At 46.6% G+C, this 19,407-nt stretch overlaps 1 long non-coding RNA gene across 1 annotated transcript; it reads left to right on the top strand.

The window, feature by feature from the left end:
- The first annotated feature begins 9,382 nt into the window (after positions 1-9,382).
- Positions 9,383-18,923, top strand: LOC142363554 (uncharacterized). The gene is made up of 4 exons (XR_012765807.1): positions 9,383-9,555; positions 15,445-15,634; positions 16,092-16,227; positions 16,755-18,923. It is a non-coding gene; the product is annotated as an uncharacterized LOC142363554 (long non-coding RNA).
- Positions 18,924-19,407: the final 484 nt, after the last annotated feature.

Consider the following 19,407-nt stretch of genomic DNA (forward strand, 5'->3'; position numbering starts at 1 on the left):
GGTGCGGGGGACCAGGCTCTGCCTCAGGGCTGCTCTGCTGCGGCTGCTGCCAGCCCTCTGTGCTTAGAGCCGGCTGGCAGCAAATTCGGCAGGGTTTAGGGGTGCTTTAGTGTTGACCTGTCTCTGCTTTTGCTTCAGCCCTGTATCAGTTCCAGCTTGGAGGGGATTTACAGGGAAGGTTTTGCAGCTGGTGGGCTGCTTGTGGAAGGGGTTTGTCAAGCCAGGGTGACTCCTAGCTAAGGAAAGCAGCTTTTTTTTTCAGTAAGGGTCTAGCCCAAATTTATCCCCATTACCAGCTTGGATAAGAGGAAATGGCAATATTAGTTTACCTATGTTTAAAAAAGAAAAAAATTGAGTGGGAGCAAATATGCTGAAAAATCTCTAGAAAGGTTACAAGAATGAAAGTCCTGTATGTCAAAAAAAGATCAAAAAATTTTATGTTGCTTTGGGAAAGGAAAAGTGGCTATTATGAACATAGGAGGATAAGCTAAAGGTAAAATAGAACTATCTAGATCAAAAATGTTGAACTTGGTCACATATGCAGGTGGCAAGTCAGATAAATGTAAAACTTTGGGATGTCTTTTCCAGAAAGGGTTTCGGGGAAAAGACTGTACTAGTTCACAAAAGGCCCTTGACAGCCCACAGAAGGGACTGCAGGACTGGATGAGTGAGGTCAACTTCTGGATATCCACCTTGTTCCCATCCCTGCAGGAACTCAGGGAAGACTCATCAATGAATAAGCGTCTTCTGCTGTCCTGGGTTCATCTTCTTGATTTGATCTCCCACTTTTAGTGCTGAACGAGACTCTCCTTCCCTGCCCTCGGCCTGCTCTATAGAGAGGTGTAGAAAACTAGTCATGGTTAGTTGAAATAGCTAATAGCAAAACAGCTCTAGACATTAGGGTAGCGATAGCTAATAGAAATAGGAGCCTGGCACCTTCTTCTGGTACTTCTGCTGGTATTGAAAACATCTGAGTTGCTTCCTGATGTACCTTGCTCCATCCTCCAAGTTAAGCTGTTCGCTGGGTGGGCAAAAGGAAAGGATGGCCTGAGGGGATGCAGCTGCAGTGGCGTGGGCTGGGCTGGGTGTGTTTTCTAGGGCCATGGGGTATTTTTGCCTGTCAGCATCCCTGCAATTTATAATGCTGCTGAGTTGTTCTTCCCTTTGCAGCACTCAACAGTTTGTAGCGTTTAGCTCTGTGTGGGAGCTCTTTAAGCTTGCTAGGGGTGTGGGCGAGTGTCTTGTGGCCTGCGGAGGGGGGAGCAGCTGCTCTGCGACCCTCCCCGGGGGCTCGGGCTGGGTGGGTGTGTGCCTTTGCAGTGTGCCCAAACTCAAACCACCACCTCTTTTTTTTTTCCCTCTCTTGTTTTCCAGCTATTGCGGTTCTGAGGGAAATCTTCAAAATGAGAACAGATTCCGTAGCTGAAGAAGAGAAAATTCAACTCATGTTTCTGCTATTGCCTCTCAGTGTCTACGTGGAGCCGCTTCTTTCGCGGGCAGTGAACTTTCATGGGCAGGTGGTGTAAGTTTTCGCCAGTGCTTTTACTACCCGAGTTCATTCCGCCGTTCTTTGGCTTGTCGGTTGTGAGCTGGTAAGACAATGTCAATAACTTTGTGTGTCCTAACCCAGCCATTTTGGAGGAGTTGTGGGTGGGTTTGATTCTTGCAATAGCAGTATTTCTAGCCGAGGGATGCGAGGGCCGTTCGTGCATTCCAGACACCACGGCTTGCCAGTTAGCTGCTGTGCTGCAACCAGTCACATCTTATTACTGTGTTTTTCTGGCTCGCAGGACTGTAGTGCATTAGAAGTGGAATTGTTTTTCTTTAGTGCTTTTAGTATTTTTCCACATCTTTAATATGCCCCCACACTCACTACAGAAGAGGGGCGGTAGGTATGCTGCCACACCAGCGACTTACGGACATGTGCCATTGATTTTAGATTATGCATTTTGGGGAGTGATTTGCTGGAGCTGCTCGTATGCAGAGAAGCCTTGAGATGATTGCACAGCCGCTTTCCAAAGCAGAGAAGCTGCTTTTTGTCTGCATTTGGCTTAGACGCTGTGTTTAAGGTGCCCTCTCTACAGAGAGCAATCGGGTTTGCAGCAGCATCAGTGTACCTTGGTCCCAGCCCCGCTGCTGCGACCTCCGGGGGTGTCAGGGTGGGAGAAGGAGAAGACCATGGCCACTGATTTCCAGGTTGCCTGCAGCTCTCCCTGCTTTATTCATCCCAACTGTTGGATCGCTCGCTGCCTCCTTTGACAGCTCATCAGCCTCCCTCATGCCCAGAGCTAGTCAGAAATATTTTAGTCAGAACTATTTTGGGGAAAACATGGATAATTTTTAATAGGTATTTTTTTTTCTAGGAATTAATCAATTTGCATAACGCCTTCAATTGGAAGGTTTCTTAAATACAAGATTGCACTGAATTAGGTTGCTGCCTTAACCCAGAGCTGCACTTTGTAGCCCCCCTGGGGCAGGAGGTCTGGCTGTTCCAGATGCGGGCGGGATGAGGGCAGGCTGTGTTGGAGTCCGACTGTCCCAGGCTGTTTTGGAGCAGTGGCACTGGTTTTTGCTTCTCTCTGAATTTTATGATAAGTAGTGTACTACTGATTTATAATCCCGAGCTTATTTATTACAGCAGTGAGGAGAGCTGAGACCCAGGGGAAGCCTCTCTCGACAGTGTTTGTAGAGCAGCAACAGGTCCTTCCCTCCTCGCACTCTGCTGAGACTGGAAAGTTGTGACACGTTGCGTTTTCTTTCTTTTTAAAGATTTCTCATCCAGGTGCAGATAAGAGTCCTTTCTTTTAACTTGGAATATTTTCACAGGGCAAGCACACGCGTTCTGCGCTATGCTACTCCTGTCACTGACTTGTTGTGTAAAATTGTTGCATGTTAATTAATTTGGCACAGAAGTTTTTAAATGGGGATGTGTGGAGCAAAGTGTCTCCTGCCACAGTTTGACAAGGTTATCCGAGGGTGAGGTGGTAAATATTTTTCATCCATTAGCAGATTGTAAAAATGGTCCATCACGCTGCTGCTTGGCATCGAAGGGGGATGCAGAGCGGGAGCATGGTTGTTAACTGAAGAGGGTAAGGTACCATCACTCGTCTGGCGGATCGGGGAGACCGGGCTCACAATCACATCTGACTTGTGCACAAAAGTGTGTCTGTATTAAAACTAATTATTAAGATCAAAACCAGCAGCAGATCTTTTTGGATTTTCCATATATGTGCCTTTCTTATTTTCTTTTCTCCTTCTGTTTCTGATTCTTATTCTCTCTTCCTGAGGGTTTCCCTTAAATTTTTATTTACCCCAGCTTCATAAACACTGTACAAAATATGAGAAGCACCACGGACTGCATCAGTGCTTGGTCCGTGTGCTCCCTTCCCTCCTCCTACGCAGCCTGACCTGCCTGTTGAGACCAGAAAGGATTTTCTGCTGTACAGGGCCTCATTCTGCATTGACCCCTCATAATTACTGTGATGAAAAAGATAATATAAATCATAACCTATTTTACTATAGTGTTAAATATAGAGTGTTGTAATTCTGTGCAGTTACTCTGCGCTTTTCCTACAAAAAGCAGGATTCAACCTCTTTGTGTGTAAAACGATACTGAACTGTAACTACCTATAATATTTCTACATTATTCTGTAGTTATAGTCCTAAACACCACAGCTTTTGTCAATTTTAGTGGGTAGGTTTCATTCTTACCATAAAAAAAGCACAGTAATTTTTAGTAGGGGTAGGTGGTGGCAGAAGAAAATGACTCATAAAACAGTTCCGATGGACTTGGCTATACAAGCTTGGGGACCGAGTCTTCCTCGCCTGTCTTCTGAAGGACATCAAATTCTCCATCTCTCTGCACTCTTAATAATCTCTCCTTTGTGTTCAGTTGCTCAGAGGTGTTGGCAGCTAGGGGCTTTCTGGGCGCACCTATAGTTGGGGTGTGTTTTGGGTCAGGAAGGCGTTTCTGAAGGAAATCCCTTGGCTGTCTCCACTTACTGCATTTTGGTTTGCCTCCACATCTTGGAGTGTCCAACCTAAATTTCTTTAAAATCAAGTGAAATGGAAAATGCACGTGCCTGCAGCCACTAAGGGGCACTTCAGCCATGGGACCAGGCTGGGACTAATCTGGAGCAAAAACCACTCTGAGCTGTGGCTAGTGTGGATGTCGGGTCCTCGGAGCCTGGCTGTGCAGCTCCTCTTGCTCTGCACTCCCTGGCAATGCAGCCGTGGCCCGTCGGGGTGGGGGACATCACCTGCTGAGGTCGGACCTGGACAGGAGGCCTGCTGGGGCCATCCAGTTGACTTTGGGAGTTGCTTGTGCCCTGATTTGGTGCCTTTTGGGGTGCAGGCCTCCATTCCGAAGGACATTTTTGAACAGAAGATGTTTACAGCTTTCCGCTGTGGGCTGGTTTGGAAAGCACAAGCGCTCGCTGGCAAGCAGCCTGCTCAGCAGACAGACACGTGCGTGGCATTACAGCAGACTACAGCCATCGAACGCGCAGGCACGTCCTTCGCCTTTGCCAGGCGTTTGGGACTTTTTGCAAGGTTTGTCTTACCCGTTTGTGGCAGATGTACAAGTTTCGAGCTCGGGGTTTCTCTTCTGCCTCCATCCCCTTGCTCACCCACTGCCACGCGGACGGCCGCGCTCCCTCCAACGCGCGCGTCCCCTCCCAAACAGCTGTGATCTATGGGTGCTTAGTGCCGCAGCTACATTAATGGCGAAATCCCTGCAGCAATGAGTCCTGAGTTCGGTGGAACTTCTGTCCATTTAATTAAGAAACGCTGCTCATACAGAACTGAATGCACTAACCTAATTTACTGCCGTGGCTGTCTGTCTCTCTGTCGAGCCTTTTGTCTCTCTCTGCATCCTATACAATGCCACTGTATCTTATTACTCGAGCTAGGTAGGTTCTTGCTTGGCTGAGCCGAGATCAAAAAGTAATTTTTCTTTTTGCAACAGCCGATTAGAAATTCATTTATTTTCACATTAGACATTTGACCAATATCTCCCTCTCCCCAACGAACCGATCCCCCCCAACTTCAGCAATTTAGCTCCATTTGTGTAGTCTGCATAATGGAAGACAGTGAGCCTGTTAGAAAAATGTGGCCCAGGGCAAAAATTAAATGCAGAATCATGTATCAGAAATGAGATATATTTACTATTGTTTTTGAAAATTAATGGTGCATTTTTAGTTTTTATAATGTAATTTAATGATGCAATTCATCTAATAAAAAAACACATTTTAACTCAGTCATACAGACCTACTGGGGCAGGACAAAATGTACCTTTCAGATGTAAGATTTTTAAAAAACGCTCCAGGCTCCTTTTCCTGAATGCAAAAAAAGAGACACTCTTTTCGTGCTTTGGCTAACAGCTGGGGTATCAGCAGGAGTCCAATAAAAAGGACATTTTTCTTTCTAAATATTGGTGTTTGTGCAGCATACAATAATATTGTAAATGCAGCAGTGGGTTTGAAGTACAATGCTGCAGCTGATTATGGAATGCCATATGGTGCTGGCATGTTAAACTGATGCAGATTGAACACGGACTGTAGCTTTAAATGCTGTGGACCAGCGATTGTGCTAAACTAGAATAAATATACTATACAGTGTCAATATACGGAGCTGTCATGTTCAGCAGCAAAAAGCAAACTGTCAAAATAAAGTGAACTGATTGAAGAAAAACCCACAGAAGTCAGCGCTGAGCTCGCACTTCTGCCCAAGCGCGGCTCTCAGTGGGCCGTGGGCTGGGGGAAAGTCCTTCCCGGCTTTCCCAGAGCACCATTTGACTCCAGTAACTCGGGAGCCAGGGCTGGGAGGAGCCCTGGGTGCCCCGGCAGTGTGTTTTACCGGGCGCTGACAGATTGCAAAGCGTGGGTTCTGCTCCAGCTCTGTCGTGGGGAAATGTCCGTGCCTCCAGGTTTTGTGTTTAGAACATTAAAACCCTCCTTAACTGTTTTGAATCATTATTTTCATCTGCTTTGCAAAGTTCATGTGTTCAACGTGCTCTTGTAAAGTGAACACAGACAGATTGGCCACAGATTTTAAAACAGCCTAAAAATGCAGTTCTGTAACAGGGACAAGACTGTCTAAAGGGGTGCTCCCCACTCCCCCCTGCTCTGGCCACGCACTCCCGCAGGTGCCGCCAGCTCCGCTGGGATCTGGGTGATGGTGAAAGCGGACCCGGCCAGGACACAGAAAGGTGAGGTTTTGCCTTAAGCTCTGAGCTGGAGATGAAGGGGGTTCAGAGCCAAGGGGATGGGGTTGCCTTTTTCAGTGGGAACAGAGGCTTATGGCTGATTTCAACAGATCACAATATTTCCTGCTTACTTTTTTTAAAGATACTCCTAGAAAATGCACTCAGGTTTGATGTCCAGCTTTAAAATATGCCCCCATGTGCTTTTGCAAAACCTTCTTTTACAGACAAAACTTAAAGTTGTAGCTAAACGTATGGTATCTAGTACTGTTTTAAGACAACCTGCTTCTTATGGGTATTAAAAAAGTACATTTACCAGGAACAGTTGAACTTAACTACATCAAAACTACCAATTTGACACTGAAGTAGATTTTGGTACAAAGCTGGGAAGGAGGAGCAGTCTGTTCATTTGCGGATGAATTAAACATCCATTTGTCTTTGTTTCCTGACTGTGGTGCATGATTTCCCAGAGGGCACAAGGAGACAGCTCCCGTGACAAGCAAGGGGAGAGCTCTCATACACTCTGGCACGGCATTCCTTGAGGGATGCGCTTTGCTGTTTACATGAGGTTTACTGACAGGAAAAGTGAACCAGTTTGGATCTAGCAAGGACCCCCTTTGTTCAAGTTCCTGGTCATTTTGTAAGCACACAGATAAAACACTCGGGTAGGGTCACTGTTTGGGCAGGTTTCATGGTGCCCAGGATGAGTTGCCTTTTCCCTTCCCCTTCTGGCCCATCTCTGTTCCCACTTGTTATTCGGGCTGAGCTTTGGACCTGGTGGATGGGTTTTGAACCGTCCCAGCCAGGACATCCTCACTCCTGCTCTCCCCAACCAGCCTTGGGCAGATGGTCTCTGCGTTGTGCTTATTCCTTCCCGTTTACAGACATCAGATGCAACCTTGGAGAGAAGAGCATGGCAGGAGCAAACCATCAATCCAAAGATCAAAGTATCCACGAGGCTTCTGGTGGCTTATTGCATGCTGAAACTCAACGTACAGTGCAGGCAAGTGAGAAAAAATGAGGATTATGGTGCCTTTTCAATATTGAGATTGTTTTAGTAGTGACAGAGGCAAAAAGATTTGACCTTGTGCACTGTTTTCCTGAGCTCCATAATCTAAACAGCACAGAGAAATGTACCCAGGTTACAAACGTAAGAGATTATTTTTAGTTTATTTTTTAAATGGAGCTAGCTAGATAACTATATGACCATCACCATGTTTATAACTTGATGCACGGGAGCTGGGTCAATCCCAGCACTGGATTTACTGTTGGACACGGAGGTCCCTGCTTCCTGCAACACCAGTGTCCTGTGGTGGTGACTTTATAGCACCTGGGCCACGCTCTGCCTCCTTGACGGTAGGTACCAGTGCAACTGGGACTAATCCAGTCTTGGCTAGCTGCTGGCAGAGCCTAGGCTTTGAAGGCCTTATGTGTATTGCAGGTTGTCATGGTTTAACCCAGCAGCCGACAACTAAGCACCAGACAACCACTCGCTCACTCCTCCCTCCACCACCAGTGGGTTGGGGAGGAGGATGGACAAAAAGTAAAACTGGTGGGTTGAGATAAGACAGTTTAGTAAGACAACAAAAGAAGGAATAGTAATTAATAATAAAAAAGAATATGCAAAGCAAACAATACAATTTTTCTCGCCGCCTGATGACTGATTCCTCAGCCAGTCCTCGAGCAGTGATCACGAAACTCGTGGGTTCCTGCCCCCCAGCCAACCCCCATTCATATACTGAGCAGGACGCCTATGGTGTGGGATATTTCTGTTGCCCAGCTTGGGCTGGCTGCCTGACTGTGCCCCCTCCCTGCTCCTGCCCACCTGCTCATCAGCTGAACATGGGAAACTGGAAAAAGTCCTTCATTTCTTAGCAACTACTAAAACCATCAGTGTATTAGCAACATGCTGCTCCTACTGAATCCAAAACACAGCAGCTACTGAGAGGAAAATTAACTCTATCCCAGCCAAAACCAGGGCAAGGGTTTTTTTTGTCACCTGTACTGGATTAAAATCTAGTGAGACAAAGTCTGATTTGATGTGGCAAATCCTATATAGGGCTTGATATCGGGAAATCAGTGGTGCTTATGAACTTAAGCTGGGAATAAGGCTTGTGTTTTGCATCTGAATGGTCCCTGACTCAAAGAGGTCGCAGTTTAAGTAAAGTAAAATATTGGATGTAAAGAGGTGGCTCATTTCAAGGCTCTGACCTGTAGATGCATTTTATACTGTGAAAGAAACTAAAAAGGGTTTATTGAATGTTAGAATTTTTCTTTGCTGTGGTTAGGTGTAGGGTTTAGCAAATAAAACTGCTCAGGGCAGAAATCTGAAGGTGAGCAGGCTGGAGTCAGAGAAATGTTACACAGAGAGTTACTCACATGGGGAGGCAGATGATAAAATAAACACATTTCCTACAACTGAAGAAGTAACTGACTTTTAACATGGTGAGTGAAAGAGTTGAGACAGATCTTACTTGATTAAAAAAAAAATAATCAAAAATTCAGCTAACCTGTCAGAGGCCTCGTTATTTGGCGCAGGCTGAGTATCAATAAATTGGCACTGGATTTCCAAAAAAGCATCACATAATTTTTCAATGAGAAATCCAAGAGCCTGGGAGATGATGTTATGGTGTGAATTACATCGCAGAGCGGTTGTCAGCTGTCCCTGTCAGCAGTTTTGCAGATGCCATCATGCGCAGTAAACGCTGTGGCTGCAGCTAGTGAGGATTACTGCGGTGGTGGTTTTAGGGGAAGAACCACAAATTAACAGCTGAAGAAACATGCCCCTTTTTCTTGAACTGTCCTCTCCCTAAACAGTGCTTCACGTGCCACAAGATACCACTGCTGTACCTGTGGCTGTTTCTTCTCACCTTTTAGATCTAAGTATGTGCGTCCTTTTTGCGCTGTCGCCGGTTTGCCAGAAGAGGAGTGGTTTGGGCTGACTCTCCCGTTAGCGTGCTAACACTAGCACAAAGGGTGGTGAAAATACCACCCTTCTTGAGGTTACGATTACAGAGGCTGATTGCCATCTAACTACACGCAGCCTGTTCCACAGACTCCACCTGAGCTCAGGACTCTGTTACCAAGAACTGCGTGAGATAGTGTCTCTGCTAGACAAACTATGCTGTAAATAAGCAGGGCAAAAGATAACAAATGTTTGTTTTGTTTTTCAGATCAGGAACTGAGATGCAGAAAGGCTGAAGGACTGGACATATGGATCTGCTGTGGGGCTGTGTCCCAGTGCCTCACAGAGGTGTTTCTTGGTGTACCAAACAGCACCAATAGCAAAAATCCCTGGTGGGATCCAGGGTAAATAACCTGGGCTCCCTGGACACCTGACAACCTTTAATGCAGTAGGTGACCCTGCTATCAAAATGTGAATTAGCGGTAGTAACTTCTGCTAAAATATGAAAAAGCTGACAAAGCACTGCTTTCCTCCTCCTGGAATGAACCTTTCCAGATCACTTGTAGATGTTGTATGGACCAGGCAGAGTATCTATGGCCTTAGAAAGAGGGTTGCCCTGAAACCTGCCCGTGACCATGTCTGTCCCATCAGTGGGATGGCAGTGCTGCTTGTGATCTTCTGAGGTTACCAGCAAGCACTGCTGAGCCCCATCCTGCTCCGGGAGGACCCTTGGCGGGTGGCTGAGCTGATCTTGCTGCCCACAGGTTTGGCTGTGCTTGCTTTCTGCTTCCTCATATGTGTTATACCATGAGCGAAAATAAACCAGATGAGCCACTGATTCATCTTCTGGGGGACCTGTGGTCACCCTGCCACAGCCTGGCCTGCCGAGAGCGTGATGTCTTGGAATGTGCAGTTTACAAATGCGTTTCATTCCCCATTCTGAAATGGTTTGTTAATGGGATAAATCTCATAGATTTCAGTGAGCTAGCTTGCTATGGCTGTTTAAATACTAGAGAGAAATTCACTATCCAGGAGACACCTTTTACCAGGAAATATATAAAAGGGTAGCAAATAAATCTAGGAGTCCTTTGCAACTGGGTTGCAGCCCAGATGAACTGGCCACAGTGGATGTCTGAGCGTTACCCATGTGCTGGTTTCTGAAAACTCTCCTTTCTTCCAGCCGGCCAGAGAACTGGACTCTCGATCCCGTGCTCGTGTCCTGTTAGTCCTCCTGGTTCTGGATCCCTGCTCAGCTCCTCTGTCGCCTGTGTCTCCGAGAGCGTGCTGGGTGTCTGCCTGACCCCGGGCTGGGGCTTGCAGCGGGAGCTGCCAGCTGGCACCAGCCCCTCGCTGCTCTGCTCTGCTCTGCACCGCGGGGCTTCCCAGCCTTGCGATGGTTTTGCGAGTTTTAAAGTCTGCTTTGCCGTTGTACTTTTTTTTTTTAATGTCCTTCTCATTAACAAGTTTTCAAGCGAGCAAAGGCAGCTGGTAACTCAGTGGTGGGAGCCGAAGCCCACCCTGGCTGGAGTAACGGTGCTCCTGGCCACCACACACCTACTGCAACCTCTCCTCTTCCCTGCAGATGGTACTGTCAGACCACTTTGCAGCCATCCACGCTGGTACCAGCGCACGTACTCAGGTGAACGCTACCAGCGTGTGCAGGCACATCCACAAGCGTGTGCAGGCACATCCACAAGCGTGTGCAGGCACATCCACAAGCGTGTGCAGGCGCGTTCGCAGCCCAGCAGCAGCAGCACCGTGGCTGGGCAGCGCTCGGCATTTGCCCGCTCTCGATGGGTGCAAGGGCAGAAGTCGTGCCTTAGCCGAGGCACCCCCCGTGTCTGCGTGGGTTTGGGAAGGCCAGGCTCCTGCGTGGGGAGCAGGAGCCCAGCACCCTCCCGAGACAGTGCCAGCGTGCTGAGTGCGAGGGAGTTGTAGGTACAACCCTCGGCAGTGCGGCGAACGCCTTTCCGTAGGCAGCCTGGGGGGTGGGTAATAGCTTTCCCCGGGGGGAGTTCAGCAGCTTTATCTGGGTGGATGGCCAGAGGTTTTGTCTCTGATTTAATCAACTCCTCATCAGCTGGAGCTGCTGTGCTGGAGAAGAGCAGCTCTGGAGACTCTGGGTCATGATGCTGGTTTCTTCTGAGAAGCTGGTGCGTGGAGCAGAGTCCTGAGAAGGGTGTAGTGGGATTATATATGCATTTCATGCTTCTGGTTACGTTTTTGTGATATGTAAATTGATATTTTGCTTGTTCATGAGCCTGCATTACAGGCACTGTGCTAGCCCTGTAGTCACTCCTGCCTTGCAAAGGCATGGGAAGGACACCTTGTCTTTCCTGGATGTAAATACTTGTATATCCGTACCAGTGGTCTGCTGCATCCTCTGCAGTTTTCTCTGCTCTGGGAGTGATGCTGTACAGAGTCAGGGGTGCTCAGCTCGTTGTTGGGAGACACTCGGTCATGTCTTCCCTTTTCTCTGCGTGTATCTGCATTTCAGTCCCGAAATCCCAGTGCCCCTTCAAAGTCAGTGATGTGGGAAATCACCTCTCCATCATCTTTTCGCTTCGGACCTGGTCTGCGGTGTTACTTCAGCCCCAAGGAGAGGGCAGCGACTCAAGGTTGAATTCAGCTGTAACCTAGACAAGGGATTCATCTTGTCCTTTCCCACCGTGCTGTGGACACCCCGGGCAGCAATGAGCTGATGCACGCTGGCGCATCTCCCAGCTCACCAGGGAACCCTGCAGGACCCTGCCGGCATCCGCTGCTCGGGGTGAAACGAAACCGGCTGCAGACAGCACCGTGGCACCGAGTACAGCTGTTCTGTCCTGCGTTTAAGTGACGCGGCAGCGAGCGCTGGCGGCACAATGTATGGGCGTGCAGCATGTGCGTGTTCACACGGAGGTGTCTTTGTAACGTTGCCAGAAACAGGCACCCCTGTATCTGGCTGAAATTCATTTGGTTTTTGATTTCCTTGCAGGCTCTCCTTGTAGATGAGGTGTCAAGAGCTTTGAATTTCTCCAGGCTGGAGACGTGAGGTCTTCATTTTGGCGCAGGGGCTGTGACACGTGCCCCGCTTCGACCGCGCCGGTGTGAATAGCTCCCATATGGCTGCACGGAACACGGCAGCGACTTCTGGCTGGATTCAGTTGTGCAAAGTCAAAGTGATCTCCTGGTAGACCTATTGCTATTTCTGTCTTGTTGCCAGGCACTTCATGCTTAAGCTTTCATCAGATCAATTTTTTTTCCTTTGAAAGAAAAGTAGCAGGTTAACCTGTGTGCGAGGGAAATGGAAAACGCTCCTCTGCCTCTCCCCAGTGTGCTGTGCAGGTATAGCGGGGCTTAGAAAAAGTGATAAAAGCAATTAATCATCTGTGGAATTGAAGGAGAAATAGCATCCTGCTCCGAGGTTTGTCTGGGGTCACCGTAAGCCTGTCCAGTTCGTTGGACTGGGGCTTGCAAAGGGTGGATGGGCAAGCGAATGTTTGTGCTGGGTTGATTTTAGAGGCTTCTGCTCTTTTCTAGAGCCTTCTGTCTCCTATATGGGCTTCTCATCCCCAGACTCCCTGCTTCAAGGAGGTGAAGACAGGGAAGGAGGGCTAGAGAAATGGGGGTCGATCTTTTTGCCGGTGGGAATTAGCTGGGTCTCTTGACTGCGGAGAGGGGAGCAGTTCAGCCTGGGCTCTGGAAGTAGGACCGAAGCCAGAAGGTGGGTTTCCCCCCAGCTGTGCTCCTGCAGCGTTCTGCCAGTTTGTGTCCACAGCTCCAAAGCCCAAAGTCCTCCCTGCCCATTGGTCTCAATTTCTCTCCACTGACCGCTCACTGCTCTGAAAATCTCCATGGAACAGAGCAGCTCAAAGACAACAGAGGCACCAGGTAAATCATTCCTCCCCCGCTTCTATCCCCTTCCCCCCCTAACCCAAATGGCAAAAGTGTCTTTACTATTTAAAAAAAAACCCCACACACAAAGAAAAAGCCCTAGTGAGAGAGACACAAAGCAAAGGAAAAGGAGAGGTTTAGGCAGCAGGCCACAAATAAGCACCATAAATCATAGTGCAGTCAAAAATGTACATGTGTTGGTACCTGCTAGTTATTGGCAGTACTCAAGGAGTCTCCTGAGTACAATTTTCAGGGCTCCTTAGATAAATAAATAAATAAATAAAATTCCATGTTCCTCTGAAAAACTGCTTGTCAGCACCGGAATGGCAGGTGCATTAACTCCCTAAGAACCAGATTGTGCCCTGCATGGCAAAAAAATGCAAACACAGAGAAATAAGATGTCAGTCAACTCCTGTATCCTCTCAGGTTTTTTTTGATTGGAAGTATTTTGAAATATAAATGCAGCCCGTTGTATAAGTGACTCTAGGAAAAAAGAGAGATATAAATATATAGCAGGTCTAATTATCTTATTTGTTTGTTTACTGCAAATTTACATCTGTCCAACACAGGATATTGTTTTCATACTCCACAAAGTTAGCTGAAAAGTTCTCATTGACATGTTAACACACCCCTAGCTGCAGTCCTGCCCTATCTACAGTGAGGGAGTTTGGCTTGAGAAGTCGGCCCAGCACCACCAGACCTCTCAGCATCGCCCACACACCCGCTGTCCCACCAGGGCACCCACCACACAGCTACCTGTGATGCCTGCTCCCACCTTGAGCTCCTCTGTGGCTTCCTCTTCCTCCCGTGACCCTCCCAAGCCTTGGCAAGTGCCACCCCAGTGCTGCCTGGCTGCCTGTCACCCCTCAGCTCCTCTGCCTTGTAGCTCTGAAATGTTTCCTCAAAAAAAAAAATTCCTCTCTGCGAGCTGCTGTCTTTTTCCCTAAGATAGATCCTGCACTCTCCCTTCTCTCAGCTTTGCTTTTATTCTCCTTAATTGTGGACTTCAAGTTGCTGCCGATGTGGCCTTGGCTATTCTGCAGAGGTCCTTTAACATCTCTGGAGCTGCACCACATCCTTCTGCTCCTCCCTGCTCCTTTTCATATATTATTTTCTTTTTAATCCAGAAGAGTGACATTATTCCCAGTGGAAGTCCTAAAGGAGCAAAGTCCTGTCCCAGGATGAGTAAAGGTTGCACGACCTAGGGCCAGAAGACAAATGGATTTGGGGAAATGGCCATTAGCCCTTCCCTGAACTTGACAATGTGTTTCCGAAGATTCCTGTCTCGTATAGGAAGACGCTGATTATTTTTAGCTGAGGGTGAGCCAGATGTTCCCAGGCCAACCTCCAACCCTCCCAAGGACGGCAGAGACGTCTGCCTGCTTCTGCTCAGCCCTTCAAGGGCTGCCGGGATGGACTACGGCCGGGCTCGGCACGATGGGGGTGAGGAGGGAACAGAGCCCGCTGTGGCTGCCAGCAGGGAGAACGCCTTCTCGTCTCCACGTGCTGCTCAGCACCAGACCTTGCAGGAGGGCTTCTTTCTCTCCAGCATCTCGATCTTATTCAGTGGACCATTGTATGAGATCTGGCTAACTCTCAGAGTCTTGCTCTTGGTTTTGGTACAACCAGCGCAGGTAATCAAGAGTTAAGGAAGAGGTTTGACTACTGAGTGACTCCTTGCAGTTCATCACCACCCTTCCTTCCTTAGTTTCACTGCAGTCAGTCCCATTTAGCTCGATTCAAACTACCTGGGCTACATCCACGCCTGCCGCAGCCCCCTCCCAGAGTGAGAATTACCCATGGCTGGAGCAGGGCTGGCGTTGCACAGCTTGCCTGATGCCCAGAGCCTGGCTGGCAACCAGGCCAAACAGGTCACCTGGAGGCCACAGACACTTTGCTTCATTGCGAATTCATAGAATTCATTTGCTTCTCCATGGCGGGTATTTTGAGAAGGTGCCCAGTGCAATATAAGCCTGGTGCTGCCTGTTTCATCACCTAATGCAGATGTTTCTAAAAGAACTCATTTTTCCCCCCCTGGCTTGATTTGAAATTAATGAGGCTCAAAGAATTTTGAGCCTCCCAAAAATATATCCTCAGGGGTGCCTCTTGACTGGACTGAACGCAGAGTGGAGATCTGAATTTGGAGCGTGGTTTCCCATGGGAAACGGATCAATAGCCTCCTAAGGAGGATCCCATTTCAGAGTGGGGAAACAACAATTAAGTTGGGATTTATCTCTTACTGATTCAAGATTAAAAAAAAAAGAGAATTTCTGCAGGAGCAGACTTGTCTGCTTCATCTGTGTCTGGGTTGAAGTCTAAGCAGAATCTTGCATCTCCGAATGCAGCACGACTGAGACAGCCCTATTTTATGACAGAGCTAGAAGCTTTTCTGCATCCGATAAGCAAGTTGTGCCTTTTAAAATTTTATTTATCTTTTATCATATCTCTCTTTTTCCCATAGCACCTACGAATTCCTCGTTGAGCTTCTGATGGGTGGCAGAGCACGACCGTCCACGCGGCAGGAGCTGCAGGTCGGAGGCAGAGGAGCGAGCAGAGCTGGGGTCATCCCCGCGGCGGGCGCAGTTCTCGTACGAGGCGAGAACATTCAGCTCGGAACCGCTCCAGCATCCTACTGTGAAAGCCGTAAAACGGTAAATAGCAAAAGTGGAAATGAACTGCAGGGCCTGGGGTGCAGGAGGCCTGGCCCCAGCATCCCTTTTCTTTCGGGATTAAGGAGGGTGCTTGCGGGGAGAGAAGCAATCGCGCCAACCAACTGCAAACTGGTTTCAACTGAGAGCTGTGTGGCCTCTCTGCTCTGTGCTATGCCCTTCTCTAGCCCAGCAACTTTCCCGTCCAGACCACAGATTTATTTAATTCAGGTCCTACCGTTGGCAATGGTTTTGCAATGGGCTGTGGGTTAGGAAAAAGCGGAGAATTTTTCCTTAAACAAAAAAAGGAGATGACAGTGCACAGCAAAATAGAGCCAGAAATAGTTTGTTGGCTGTTTTTCTTCTCTGCATTGCTTCTACGTGTGATGCCAGCAAAAGAAATTGTATTTTAGAGCGATTTAATAACAAAATTTTATTTCTTTTCCCTTCCTCGGAACAGAAAAGCCACGAGATGGAGCTCTGGGGCTTTCCACTGGAGCCGGGCTCTGCACGGGTGAAAAACCGGTGGGAGGCCTTGAAATTATGTTTTTTATTAATTTTTCACTCAGTTGAATTTTTACATTCACTTTAAAATGGTAAGTGTTATAGATGTTATAATTGCAAAATGTAATTTATCGTTGCTATTCGAAGGTATTTACTTTTCTTTTTAAAGCTTGGATATTACATTTTTATTTTTACGATCATAACAGGGTAACATTTTTCAGTCTTTGGGGTGAGTGGCATCCCAGAGACGGTGCTAGACCACATCATTCTTCTAAATGACCCCCTGGCTATGTTGAGGAAGCCCTCAAACCTCCCCAGGTCGATGTGCAAATATTCAGCGCTGGCCTTCCTGCCTGCGTGAGGGAATAAACGACGGCTTGAAGTGCTCCTCTTTCCTTGCAATCAATGAACACTTAGCTGGTAAAATTTCAGCCAGTGCAGTGAATGAGATGATGTGGATTCTTCAATTAAAATAAAAGCATTTTATATTCTAAATTATGTAGAAATTATAAAGAAATGAAAGAATTCAATATTCTGCTGTGGAAAATAATAGCTTTTCTTCCTTCTTTCCTTCTTTCCTTCTTTCCCTCTCCATCCTTCTTTCTCTTTCTCTTCAAAGGGGGTGAGCTCTCTTCTGCAACGTGCTGCTTTTCCCAGTGAACTGGTGCTAAGGATGTCAGATCTTTGTAGCTCTGATTGCTGTTATGACAGAGCTCGAGTGTTTAATTACGGTTGTATTGCATAGACGGGGGGATTCTTTTGACTCGCTGGAGTTGGGTTGTAATAGCCGTGCACACACGCAGCTTCAAGTGACAAGAAATTAATTTCTTTATCTATTTATATACTCCAGCTCACATGCGGAGAGGACAATGAGAGTCTGGTAGCTGATGGTCTATTGTTAATTACTTAACTGACACAAGCAAACATTTTGTAAAAGATTTATGAAACACTTCTGTGCTGGGGCATGCAATACCAAAAATGTACTTTTCTCCTTTATGGAAGGTAACATTTTTATTAGAAATTTGAACCACTTGTCAGAGGCTTCCAGAGGAATGAGCCTCCAGTGTAACACTCTGAGAGCATGCCGATCAGCTCCGCAGTAAAGCTCTTGAGAAAAGTGCCATGAACTTTGTGGGGAGATGCATTTGCTCACGTGGAAGATAATTTGGCCCAAGGTAGAGCTGACTGCGTCCTCAATAATTCATTGGGAGAATTTATTCCCTTTCTAGTTGCAAACTGTCCGAGCAGTCTCGTGTTTGTGTGTGTTCCTCTGTTCCGTGTGTGCTGGATATTTTGTGACTGAGCATTTTTCTGTGAATTTTTGACCTGTTCTTCCAGCCTGACTGAGGGCTGGATCGCCCGATGGTGCGTTTCGGTCTTGACAAGACAGACAAAACGTGGGTTTTTGTGTTCTAAACCCAGATTCCCCGAACTGGTGATTCCTATAAATATTCGTGCCAGGAGACTCCTGTGCTAAAAGTCACTACAAATAGCAAAAAGAAGGGGCGAGAGCACTGCCTGTTTCTGTTTGATTTGCTAACTCAAGGAAGTAGTGGATTTAATTTTTTTTGCTGGGTACTTACTTGTGGGCATTATTTCGTTTTATAACTCCAATAGCTGTCTGAAAGGACCTGGAAATACACCAAATTCCCTTCTTCTTTTCTTTTTTAAAATGTTAGGAAAAGAACGGTTTAAGGGTCTGCATGTGTTTGGGTCGTTAACAGAGATAATTGCCAGAAGGAGCCAAGCCTATAGCTTCCTGAGCGGTGACCAAAAGAAAAACGAGGAGTCACTCTGTTCGACCCCTTTCAGTTCCTTTGGAAGACATCACTACTCCTTAAGTAGGACTGAACTGCTCTCACACCCTCCTCCCTGCCACCTGTTTGTAAAAAACATTGATGTGGCCAAACGCACGGAGTGAGGCATCCGGGCATCTCCTGAATTGCCCAGAGCATCTTCAGCAGTACCCAGCTCCCTCTCTTCAACAACCTCACTTCAAGAAGGTACTTCTGACTCCCAAGTGTTTATTATTTGACTTTCACCCGTGGATCAGAGCCTCTGCCTCTCTCTCCTTGGTCCCTGTAGAGCCTCGGGAACCCGTTCCCTGGCGTGATGTTCCCCAGCTGGTGCTGCTGGTCGCAGGCAGCTGACGCTTGTGGTTCTCCTGCATCTGCTGTTGATATTTCCCAGTGGGTGCAAAGCTGACACCACTGAAACAAATAATTCTTCAGTCCTTGAAAAGCAGCAGAAACCCCAGCGCAGCTCAGCCCAGCCCTTAGGATGGGAATAACAGACGCTTTGCAACTTCTTTGAAAACATGACAGCGGGGACGTGAAACTGATGGATGTCTTAATGTATTTATTTCTGGCATTTTGATCAAGTGCCGTGCTGATGGGAAGGGATATGTTTGCAATTAAAGCCAATGAGTTAACTGTAATCTTTCTTTTTTTTTTTTATGTCTTCTAAAAGAAAGCATGCTTTTAAAAGGAATCAAAAAGGAAAAGAACTTTGGATTTTTCAATAGTACAGAATTGCTTTTGGAAAGGAAAATCTGTCGAACCAAGAGCAGCTATTTTGCAAGTAGCTTGTAAAGAAATAAGGAAATGAAGATATCCCTCCTTTCTTTTTCTTCTCCCAGTCATCAAACAATTTGATTAAAAAAAAAAGGCTTTAGAATTATTAAAACCCAGTGAAAGAAGTCCTACTAAATGTACTAATTATAATGTAGAATTTTTAATCTGTTCTTAGGAACAGTTACCTCTTCTTTGTACTCCACAATTCAAAGTTCTCATTTATGAGGTTTCACAACATATATTACAATATTTTGACAATTAATTTGTTACTCCTTTTCAAGAAGTAAGAGAATTATTCAGAACTCTTAGTAAAGCTTTAAGTTAACATTTCCTAATAGGCATTTAATTCTGATTTAAGAAGACAATTATTGCATTATAAACAAATATCAGTTGATTATGAAACACATTTATTTTGGATTAACATCAATTCCATAGATATGATAGCCATTAAACATCAGTGAAAAGACTTTCATTAATAAACTGATTTATTTACCATGGCAGAAGTGTTCTGTTCAATCTAAATTAAATACCTATTTGGGATCCTCAGCCTGTAGTGTTACCAAAGGCATCTTCATGTTTGAACGCTGCACAAAAAGCATTTCTAGTTCAGATTCGCAAGATGCAATCTCAAAAATAATCAATCCATATAAAAAAAGGCTTTGGTTACTGCTAGATAACTAATTATACAGACACAGCCTT

This window comes from Opisthocomus hoazin, chromosome 18 (assembly GCF_030867145.1).
Source record: "Opisthocomus hoazin isolate bOpiHoa1 chromosome 18, bOpiHoa1.hap1, whole genome shotgun sequence".
NCBI lineage: Eukaryota > Metazoa > Chordata > Aves > Opisthocomiformes > Opisthocomidae > Opisthocomus > Opisthocomus hoazin.